Genomic DNA, 12,522 nt, shown 5'->3' on the forward strand with positions numbered 1-12,522 from the left:
GTGATCTGTGCCAACTTCCCAGCTTCAAATGTAGTTCGGACCTTCCAGAAGCCAAACTTAAGTTGGGTTTTGGTGTTCAGGGCCCACTTCTTCAGACCACCAACTTCCCGGGGGATTTCATTGGAGGCATTCATACGAGTTTGGGGCTCGTGTGGGTCTTCACATCCAGATGTTGAGGTTTCTTCTGTTGCAGTTTCCGTCGAATTTAGCAGTTTTTACAGAATATATACTGATTTCTGAGCTCGGGAATTTCCATCAAAATTTCTGGCCATGTCATCAAAAGACTGAACACTGATCCACTTCCATGTCTTCCTGTGTTTTTGCTGCAGAAATTATTAATGACAATGGCTGAAACAGTTGGAAGAAATGTGAAATGGTTGTTTTTTTTTTCCACAATACTAATGCATTTGGCTGATGTTACATTGAATAGCTCTCTTTTTCCCCTCTATATAATACATTACTCTATATATTTGACCAAAAGCTTACCTTTACAGTAATTTTGTCTTTTCATACATGATCATTATTTCAGTAATATTTGTCTGGTGTCTGCTTTGTTGTGTTGGACTGGCTGTGGGTTCGTTTGGAAGGTAATTCCAAGAAGAATAAAGTGTTATGATGGGCCTAAATTTTTATATACACTGCTCACAAAAAGTTAGGGATATTCGGCTTTTGGGTGAAATTTCAGGATGAACCTAAAATGCACTATAACCTTTACAGGTGAACTTAATTTGACCTTCTCGAAACTTTTGAATGCACATGTCCAACTGTTCAATGTTTCAGTACTTTTTGCACAACTTGCTGTTCTCTCACAAGGAGCTGAACGGCAAAATTCACAACAGGTGTTTGATCCATGAATCGACCAATACATTTCCTGGTTCAATTAGAATTGGTATTTAAACAGTCCTCTTCATCATGCTGTTCACATTTTTACATCATGAGACCAAGACGACACCTTACAACTGATCAACAGGACCTCGCCGTTGCGAGGCTTCAAACAGGATGTTCTCAGAGGGAAGTGGCCGCTGAGCTTAGAGTGTCACAGAGTGTCATCAGCAGGTTGCAACAGAGACACAGAGAGACTGGAAGAGTCACAGAAAGGCATAGAAGTGGACGTCCTTTGGCCACATCCCACACTGATGAGCCCTTCATTGTGAACAGTGCCCTGCGGAACCGGATGATGAATGCCACTCAACTCCAGGCACATTTAAGGGAGGTGAGAGGCACCCAAGTGTCACGTCAGACCATTCAAAACCGTTTACATCAGCGTGGTCTGCGTGCTAGACGACCTGCAAGGGTACCTGACCACACCACCAGGCACAGGCATCATCGTCTTGCACGGGCCAGGGAGCATTTACGCTGGACGAGGGACCGGTGGCCTCAGTGCTGTTCTCTGATGAAAGTCGATTCACGTTGAGCAGAAATGATGGCCACCAACGATGTTGGAGACGTCAAGGAGGGCGCTATGCATCAGCCACTGTTGTCACCAGACGAGCCTTTGGTGGTGGTGGTGTTACAGTGTGGGCAGGTGTGTCTAGTCAATACAGAGCTGCCCTACACTTTGTGAATGGTACAGTGACAAGCCCATACTACCTGAATAACATCATTAATCCAGTCATTGTGCCCCTGCATGAACAACACAGGCCTCATTTCATCTTCATGGACGACAATGCTCCAGCTCATGGAGGTCGCATCATTAGGGAACGGCTGCTGGAGACTGGGGCACCTCAAATGGAGTTGCCTGCACTTTCTCCAGACCTGAATCCCATAGAAAACCTATGGAATCAGCTGAGTGGCCGTGTAGAGGCTCTTCACTCTGTACCCCAGAACCTCAATGACCTGAGGGCCGCCCTTCAAGAGGAGTGGGGGGCCAGGCCTCAGCAGACAATGAGTCGACTTGTGAACAGCATGAGACGTCGTTGTCAAGCTGTACTTGATGCTCAAGGGCACATGACAAGTTATTGAGACATTGACATTTTTTGTTGTGGTAAACCCACCGCTGTTGTTGGCTTTTGTTTCAATCAGTTGTTTGAGATGAGGAAATCACCATTGCATGCTTCTACTTAAATGTCCTACTTTCACGAAATAATATCACTGTAGCGTGAACTTTTTACATTTTCCATAAATTTCACCCAAAAGCCAAATATCCCTAACCTTTTGTGAGTAGTGTGTGTGTGTGTGTGTATATATATATATATATATATATATATATATATATATATATATATATAGTGCATATATAGTGCTGCTTGAAAGTTTGTGAACCCTCCAGACATGGTCCCTGTTTCTGTAAAAAACATTAAAATGACCTTTTTAAACATACATCCAAATTCCAATTTGTAAAGCACACCTTCCAAATAATGGACACAAAATGAGATATATTTTCATTATTTAATTCAACAAAGGTGGTTTATTTCACAAACACTGAAGTTTAACATGTGCAAAAGTATGTGAACCCTTTTATTAGTAGCTTGCGGCTCCTCCATTCGCAGCCATTACTTCAACCAAACGTCTTCTGTAACCACTAACCAGTCTCTCGCATCTGCTTATGGGGATTTTTGCCCACTCCTCCTTGCAGAACTCAGCCAGTTGAGAGAGGCTGGAGGGACATCTGCTATGTACCAACTTCTGTAGGTCTCGCCACAACATTTCAATTGGATTAAGGTCCGGACTTTGACTGGGCCAATCCAGAGTACGAATCCTTTTTCTCGGAAGCCATTCCTTTGTAGTTTTGCTGGAATGCTTTGGGTCATTGTCTTGCTGCATAATCCATTTTCGTCCCAGCTTCAACTCCCTGACTGATGGCAGGAGATTCTAAACAAGAATTTGTTGATATGCTTGAGAATTCATGGTTCCTTAGACCTTCACATTTCTACCCGCATGCTTCACTGTTGGGAGGAGGTTCTTTTCTTAATATGAAGTGTTAGCTCTTCTCCAAACATGGTGGTTTTGATTGTAACCAAATAATTCTTTTTTGGACTCATCTGTCCAGAGAATGGACTTCCAGAAGGCCGCTGGTTTGTCCAAGTGCTCTCTGGCAAAGTTGAAACGGGCAGATTTGTTCTTTTTTGAGAGCAGAGGCTTCCTTCTAGCGACCCTCCCATGAATGTCATGGCTATTCAATTTTCGTCTGATTGTAGACGCATGCACATTTGTCCCACATGCTACCAGAGAGGTCTGCAACTCTCTAGAGGTGATGTGTGGGTTGGCCTTTACCAGATTTATTATGTTTCTGGTGCTTCTGGGTGATAGTTTTGATGGGCGTCCACTTCGAGGCAGAGTTGCTGTCATGTTGAAGGCCTTCCATTTGTAAATTATTTGTCTTACAGTGGATGGATGGAGCTGGAATCTTGTGGAGATGGTCTCATAGCCCTCCCCAGACTGATTGGCTGTCACTACCCTCTTCTTCATGTCCTCGGATATCTCCTTTGCTCTCGGCATTGTTGATTTGTAGGGGACCACAGAGGTTTGGTTGGTTTCCTCTCTCTTTTAATTAGTGCAGGCCAAACCCTTTCCCAGGGATGTCTCATTTCATTGGTCTGCTTAAATAAATAATTAAGCACACAAATGTGTTTGACCTGAGTCTGTTACCTGCTTGACTTAACCAATGCAACTACTTTTGCACTTACACTAATTCCATGTTTCATGTAGTTTTTGGGCTACTTAAACAAGTCCCACTAAACAAGTACATGCAATTGATAAACATATTTCCAACATTTCATAAATGAAAACTGGTGATGATAAAATAAGAAAATCATGGTAAAACAACAGAAACATCTAAACTGCTCAAGGGGCTCACATACTTTCAAACAGCACTACATGCACTATTCACAAAAAGTTAGGGATATTTGGCTTTCGGGTGAAATTTATGGAAAATGTAAAAAGTTTACACTACAGTGATATTATATTGTGAAAGTAGGGCATTTAAGTAGAAGCATGCAATGGTGATTTCCTCATCTCAAACAATGTATTGAAACAAAAGCCAACAACAGTGGTGGGTTTACCACAACAAAAAATGTCAATGTCTCAATAACTTGTCATGTGCCCTTGAGCATCAAGTACAGCTTGACAACGACGTCTCATGCTGTTCACAAGTCTACTCATTGTCTGCTGAGGCATGGCCCCCCACTCTTCTTGAAGGGCGGCCCTCAGGTCATTGAGGTTCTGGGGTACAGAGTGACGAGCCTCTACACGGCGACTCAGCTGATTCCATAGGTTTTCTATGGGATTCAGGTCTGGAGAAAGTGCAGGCAACTCAATTTGAGGTGCCCCAGTCTCCAGCAGCCGTTCCCTAATGATGCGACCTCCATGAGCTGGAGCATTGTCGTCCATGAAGATGAAATGAGGCCTGTGTTGTTCACGCAGGGGCACAATGACTGGATTAATGATGTTATTCAGGTAGTATGGGCTTGTCACTGTACCATTCACAAAGTGTAGGGCAGCTCTGAATTGACTAGACACACCTGCCCACACTGTAACACCACCACCACCAAAGGCTCGTCTGGTGACAACAGTGGCTGATGCATAGCGCCCTCCTTGACGTCTCCAACATCGTTGGTGGCCATCATTTCTGCTCAACGTGAATCGACTTTCATCAGAGAACAGCACTGAGGCCACCGGTCCCTCGTCCAGCGTAAATGCTCCCTGGCCCGTGCAAGACGATGATGCCTGTGCCTGGTGGTGTGGTCAGGTACCCTTGCAGGTCGTCTAGCACGCAGACCACGCTGATGTAAACGGTTTCGAATGGTCTGACGAGACACTTGGGTGCCTCTCACCTCCCTTAAATGTGCCTGGAGTTGAGTGGCATTCATTATCCGGTTCCGCAGGGCGCTGTTCACAATGAAGCGGTCATCAGTGTGGGATGTGGCCAAAGGACGTCCACTTCTATGCCTTTCTGTGACTCTTCCAGTCTCTCTGTGTCTCTGTTGCAACCTGCTGATGACACTCTGTGACACTCTAAGCTCAGCGGCCACTTCCCTCTGAGAACATCCTGTTTGAAGCCTCGCAACGGCGAGGTCCTGTTGAGGAATTGTTAGGTGTCGTCTTGGTCTCATGATGTCAAAATGTGAACAGCACGATGAAGAGGACTGTCTAAATACCAATTCTAATTGAACCAGGAAATGTATTGGTCGATTCATGGATCAAACACCTGTTGTGAATTTTGCCGTTCAGCTCCTTGTGAGAGAACAGCAAGTTGTGCAAAAAGTACTGAAACATTGAACAGTTGGACATGTGCATTCAAAAGTTTCGAGAAGGTCAAATTAAGTTCACCTGTAAAGCTCATAGTGCATTTTAGGTTTATCCTGAAATTTCACCCAAAAGCCGAATATCCCTAACTTTTTGTGAGTAGTGTGTGTGTGTGTGTGTATATATATATATATATATATATATATATAAATAATATTGACAAATACTGTGTCAATGTGCTTTTTATAAGTACATTACAATTCAAGTAGATTAATAAAGTATAGTAAAACCGCACTTTAAATCAGTACATAATGTGAATAAGAAGGGCTGAAAAACACACACCTATACTTTTGGTTTAAAAAAAAAAATAAAAAATGTTAATAATACAGTTTTAAAAAATATAGCTCTTTTTCATTTGGGGTTTATGACATGAACATTGCCAGTATTATCATGCTGTCAGAACGTAAATGACCAGAAATTAAGCAGGTGATCATTTGGGGGTTTTCCACGTCACCGCTCAGCGTCTGGCTGGTGCCCAGCCCTCAGTGCTTCCTATCGGGCGGACGCTCCGGCGGGCGGCGTCCTGGCTCCCGGCCGTCTTCTCCGTCTCGTCTCCGCAGGACGGTCCGGGTCCGGGTCCGGGTCCGGGTCCGGGTCCGGGGCTCCGTGGCTCCGTAAGCAGCTGCTGTGAGACGGAGGGGACGCTCCCCCCGCCCCGGGGCCGCGGCCAGATGGTAAAGCGACCGGAGCAGATGTTTCCAGGCAGCGCACCCGGTCCGGCTCACAGCGGCCCCGCGCTGCTGTGACTCGGGACTCGACAACCTCTGGCTGCTGCAACATCCCACGATGCACCGCGCAACGGCACTTCCTGGAGTTACATGGTGTTCGTGTTGTATTCATTTCTGTGTCTTATATCTTACTATGTCTTATTTTATCTTATTATTCCATTTTATTTTATGATGTTATTTATAATTTTGTTTTATTATTATTATTATTATTATTATTATTATTATTATTATGCCCACTCTGTCTGTTTTCAATCTGTCTTTAATTGCGTTTCTCTAGTGCTCGGTCATTCCAGAACTGGAGGACAATTTAGGCATCAAGGCTTTCCAAAACTTCAGCCTTTATTTTTATCATTTTCTGTTATTCATTTGAGAAAAATAATCAACCGGCCAAATAAACTGAAAAATAATTCGATTGGTCGCGCTCGGGCATCCAAGGTGCGCTATGCTTGGTGCGAACTTGTTGGAACCTGTAGACAGTATGTTGTTAAATATTGTTTGATAAATCCTTTACCATTAAGTGAAGAAATTCACATTCACCTTGAATACTCACAATAGGTAAAACCCTTGTGACCTGAGAAAAGAGATTATGTTAATAAAAATGATATGTAACAAGGTTGAAATGACAGTAACAGGGTTGGCGAGCATGCTGCGGGATACAACTTCAGTGCACGATTGCTATTGTGAGGGAAAAATGATTACGATCAACTATTTTGAATGAGGACAAAGGCCTCTACCTCTAAAAGGGGGTTTGAAAACATTTGGGTCTGTCCCCCCCAGGAACCCCCCAGAGTTCATGTAAAGAGAAATGTTTTGCCCCTGCAATGTCAATTCTAATATGAAAGAATCAGATCACACGTGGCCTGTTTACCTCCTATAGAGATGGGGGACACCTAGAAGTGCATTGACATGCAACCCCCATTCTGCCTGGTCAAGTTTGCAAGTACCTGTTATTTCCCTTGTCTAGGAAGGGGGGGCACCCAGGAAGACAGCTGAGGGGGGGTGGGCGCAGACCTGTTGGAGACCTCTGACCCAAACCACACCCTGTTCTCCTGTATAAAGCCTCCTGTCTTTCTCTGTGATATCAGATTGATCCCAGCGCTGTTTTGGAGCAGTACTGAATCTTTCTCTTTTTTTTCTGCAGAAGAAATCATCTTGGATAGTCTCAGTTTTGTCTTCTTGTAGCGGGCAGATTAACCTCACCGATCATTGCGGAAGAATTTCCTTCACACTATTATTTAAAATATGTTGACGATTAAACAAATTGATTTCACAATTACAAGAGACCCATATCCACAAAATCATACCAAAAAAGCCGATTTAAAACTTATTTTAACTGCAAATTAGTCATCAAGAAGGTGAGACCAGAGAGAAAATTCATTTTAAGGGGTCAGAGGGCTATAAGATGAGACAAAATCGTGTCTCATTGCTCATACCTTGGTATCAGACCAGAGTGCACAATTGTTGTACCTGTTGTAATAAAATGACATAATTACTGTACGACCCTTACTGACTTTGTTTGTTCTTTCCTCAGTCGTATAGGCAGTAAATTACAGGCCGTCATCTGGCGAGCTAGGCCAGGAGGTGCCGCCGTCCTCGGACATGCATGGGTCTGCCGTCCACTCAGCCAACGACAAAACTAGGAAAAGGCGGTGAGCAGAGCCCTTTTCATAAAAATCAGTTTTAGAAATGTTGGACTATCAGGAGCTGTTGACCGTGTGTGTCTTGGGGATCGCGTGCCTCCTGTATGAACCTAAATTCTGAATTGGATCAGATTGCCAAATTTGTAATTCATAATTGATGACAAGACAAAGGGTTTTTCGATAAAATGACTGTTGATTAAAAGAAAACGGGCATGTAGCAGAAAAGGATTGTTATCCAACTCTGGTCAGGGGAGGCCAACAATTATAAAGGGCGATAGTGTTAAAGATAGAATTGTTACTGCTATTGGTATAGTGGATGAACAACCGGAACCGCGGGGCCACGTTGCCATCCGTGTAGGTCAATGGCTAGGAGGCCTTAGTCTGTGTCCCTCCGGAGTCGGTGATAGAAGGCCGAGCGGTAAATTATGTGGAAACAGCTGTCAGTAAGGAATGTGTATGGTACCAAACTGTGATTGACTGTGTATGTTGTTGTTAAAGAGAAATAAGAAATAAAATGGACATTGAATTGTGGGGGCCCCAGAAAATTGTTGAGCTAACTGGAGAATTATAGTTCGAGTAAAATATACAGTTGTGGTGAAAGCGCTAAGGGTAAACAGAAGTTTGTGAACGAGAGCAATAAAAGAGTTTGAAACATTGCTGTGTGGGTCTGCTCTGCCGCGAGCACTGCGAGGGAAGGAGATTAGGGAGTATCACCTCGGAGAGCTGAGGCAGAGTGAGAAGGAATGCGGAAACTGTTTCCGTATATTTTATGTGCGGTTGTGACGTAAATTCCCCTGTGCGTGTGTGTGTGACTAACCCCACCTCAAAGGGAACTGCATGTCTTTTCCCCACAGCTTAGAGAAAACACTCAAAATGGTCCTGAATTTGATGTTTAACCTGACACATAAGCCAATGTAGCAAGACACTGTGAACCTGAGTTATTGTAACACCGGCCACATAGTCACAAGCGTCAAAATCGGCGCCATTGCAAACCACGGTACGATGGGGTCAGCACCGTCCGTCCTCGACATAGACCATGACTACCAGCCCATACAGAGTCAAATATATCCTATAGGGACTCTCGTTGTCCCCATCCAGCAGAAAGTAGCACTGAGCACAAGGAACCCCTCCTATATCACCGAGAATGGAACATAGACCAGGAATGATTCAAGATTCAAAGATTTATTTATATTGATATATTGATACATATATTACATTAGATTATAGATATATAGATATCTTACATTGGTGTATTTATTTATTATTATATACACATGATCACAAGGACAACATGTAGAGAAAAGCTTTTCTGCAAACTCCAGTTACTGTGCTGGGCATAAAAATGGAAAGATTCAATAAAAGTAAAGATTAGGTTCAAATACAAATAGGAATAGAATTTTGATAAAAAATAACCGGTGCTGTCAAAATAACCGCATTGATTTTGAAATTAATTTTAAATATTTAACGCCTTGAAAAAATTAACGCCAGGGTTTCCCCCAGCGTATTGCAGGCTTAAGTTGCCCCTGCAGCGGGCCTAAGCATCGGCATTTTTTTGTTTTTTATCCGTCAGAGAGATTCGATCCGTCTCTCTCTCTCGTTGCGCTCCAAGCAGGGAGTGATATGCTGCATTCAAAGGAGCTCGGAAAACGAGGTGATACTGTGTTCATCAGAAATCTGAAAAGTCGGCTATCGTCTAAAATGTTATTTTGAACACATAAAAACTTTGTGTTTCTACTTAAGATGTATTTTATTGTACTCAATTAAGTTATTGAATGAAAGAAAAAGAGCACCGTGCATAACTGGGCCAGTCAATTCAGTCTATCAGACACTTTTGTATCCCCTTTTGTTATCAGTTCTTTGTGGTTTGATTATTAAATGATGAAAAACCTACAACGACGTATTCGAATACAATTGATGAAAAAATTGTAATAGCTTAACACCTATATTATCATTTATGCATATAATATATTATTACCTTCTAAATTCAACTGGCATTTTGACGACATATAGGCCTGGGTTGGGGTTTTTTTTTGTGTTAAGAATACAAGAAATATTTCTCTCAAGCTGACAGTCAATTTTAATGGCCTTCTCCTTTGGGCCGCTCCCGTTGGGGGTCGCCACAGCGGATCATCTGCCTCCACTACCTTCTGTTCTGCGCATCTTCCCCCCTTACACCAACCGCCTGCGTGTCCTCCCTCAACGCATCCATAAACCTTCTCTTTGTCCTTCCTCTTTTCCTCTTGCCTGGCAGCTCCATCCTCAGCATCCTTCTCCCCGTGTAACTCTCATCTCCCCTACACACGTGCCCAAACCATCTCAATCTGTAAAAATAAAATAATAAAAGAATATAATAAATAAATAATAAAAATGAAGTTATTAGTTATTTGTGTTGATTCTACATTATTTCTGTGTTTTTACATTTAAATATCCATTACTGTATTACAAACTTCAGTCTCTAGAAGAGAAAAAAAAAAAGAAGCAATTACTCACGAGTAATCACAGCAAATTGTGCGATTAATTCTTTTTTTTTTTAATCAATCGACAGCCCTTTAAACATAAAAATAAAAGATTAAATACCAAGAGGAGCAGCGACAACTGATGGATCTGCAGCCAAGTAAAAGTTTTAACTCTTATTTTGATTTTTTTCTCGAATCACTGTTATTTTAACAGTTGATTATTTTTCTGTATATCAAGCACTTGGATTGAATTTGAAAAATCGTTTGGAAAAAAGTAGAAAAAGTTACGAGTAGTTGAAGCTGAGTGTGACCTTGTGTTGATAACCATTCTGGACAATAAGTATTAGGACAGCTCAAGCTGTTGTTTCTGGGTTAAGATGCCATTGAACAAAATTAGTTTGACAAAGTATTTTTTTAATTTTTTGATAAGGTCTGTAATCTCTCTGTGTTGTTGGTTTATTGGATTTTTGTTTGATTTTATATTTTTCAGATTTTTAGTTTTATTTATTTTATTTTTTTGTTTTGTTTGATTGATGTTATGGAATTAATAAATGTGTTGCCGGTGAATTGTTTAAAATTGTAGTTTACCAAATAGATTGGATTTCGTTTTATCCACTTTGAGTTGTGGGTCATGAATGTTTGTGAGTGTGTAATAGTGACACTATAGTATTATATTTTTATATATAGTATATAGTATTTTTTTTTTTTTTTTACATCAAATTTGATATTTAACGAATTGAATGAAATGCCATTGTGGATAAGTTGTTATACATTAATATTTGAAGACCACTAAAGTTACTGTAACAAAAATCCTGCTGCCACCCAATGTCGAAGATTTACCCCTCCCCTCCAGAACCAAGCAGATGTCTACGAGCAAGACATTTGGATCCATCATGGGGCATTCAAAGCCCCAGACGGCCCCAACGCTGAGCCCCACATACCAAAGAGGGCCCCACAAGGGACCCTCGCTTCAGCAATGTCAAAATGAACCGATTAACTGTGCAAGACATCCCTCTGCCCTCCACCTACGCTGTAGCCGTCTTCCGACGGCCTAAACCAACGGTGATCCCGAACGATGGACCGGTGCGCGCCGCGTCATCACCTCAGGCCGGCGACCAGGTGTCCCAGGAGAACGTGGGATGAGCCCCCGCCGACAGGGACTCTTTCAGATAACTCTGCTTACTCCCACAAAAGAAGAAAAAAACAAAACGTCTGGTTCCACGTCACCCGCCGCACGTCTGATCCAGAACCCAACCGGTCTGTCGCCACCATCCCAACGCGACCCGAGAGAGGCAGCGGAGGACGTTACTCAGAGAGAATCTACGTCCGAAGCTGGAGTGAACACACCCACACTAGTTAGCGCTGATACATTTGAATGACGACAGCAATCCGAGAGCAAATCTGAAAAGAAAATACCGTTGGACTGGCACTTGCCTACAAGTTGCTATAGTGCAGCGCACTTCGGTAATTCCGTCAGCAGATCTGGACACTCTGTTGACTATGCGCGCTGAACCACAGAACACCCGCTGTAAACGTACGGTCCAACGGTCCAACGGTTCAAGGACGACCCCGGTGTCTACATACTGAAGATGCCTTCGAAGTTCCAAGGGGGGGTCCCCTCACGAACTTAAGGCACAAAACCCACTTTCAGGTGGATTTGCGTCTATACTTTGTCCCTGGTGAACGCTTTGCCAATTACACGTTTCAATTGTTCGAGGCCCTCGGTGAGCGGCTGGACGCAACTTCCCGAGGGCCCTGGCCAAAATCGTTTGGCACCTAGACATGAACCTAGCCGAACAGCAAGGCGTATGTGCTATGTTTGGGGTGTAATGTTGTACGTTTATCCCTAACAAGACGGCTCTGGATGGAAAATTCACCAAACTTAAAAACCTTAGGAAAGAGTTAAAGGACAATGCCGGCCATGGGCGGCATTGTCCTTGGGCAGAACACTGCCTGACTGGACAAAGTGTTCGGCAAATGGGGAGTCCTGCAATCCAAAGCCGGTGTTTATAACGCTCGTTATTCGTTTCATTCTGATAATCATCGGATGTTATGCCTTTCTGCATTTTGTTGCTACTCGTTTTATTCCGCGTGTCTTTGAAGCCTCATTTATTCACTGCCTTATGTGGAGGTGTTCGATCTCCAAGGGGGAGTGATGGTGAGTCTCAGAACGTCGGTCTTTGTTCAACCTCCGCAGAGCTCGTTAGGAGCTTCGAACATCTGGACTCGGCAAAAGATAAAGATAAGGTCTTATCATAAGGGGCCCCTCTCGCTATGCCCATGTACTCGCCCTTCAGAATAATATGACCGGCTCGCTCCGATCATCCGTGCTATGATTTTTTCAAGGCGGTGGGGGTGTGGCCAATGGCCGATCCCCCGCTTTTGTCTCCTATCCCAGGAAATGACGACCCTGATACTGCGACCTCGGACAGGATGATGGAGGAATGGCTGGAG

The sequence above is a fragment of the Zeus faber genome (genome assembly GCF_960531495.2).
Source record: "Zeus faber genome assembly, chromosome: 13".
Taxonomy (NCBI): domain Eukaryota; kingdom Metazoa; phylum Chordata; class Actinopteri; order Zeiformes; family Zeidae; genus Zeus; species Zeus faber.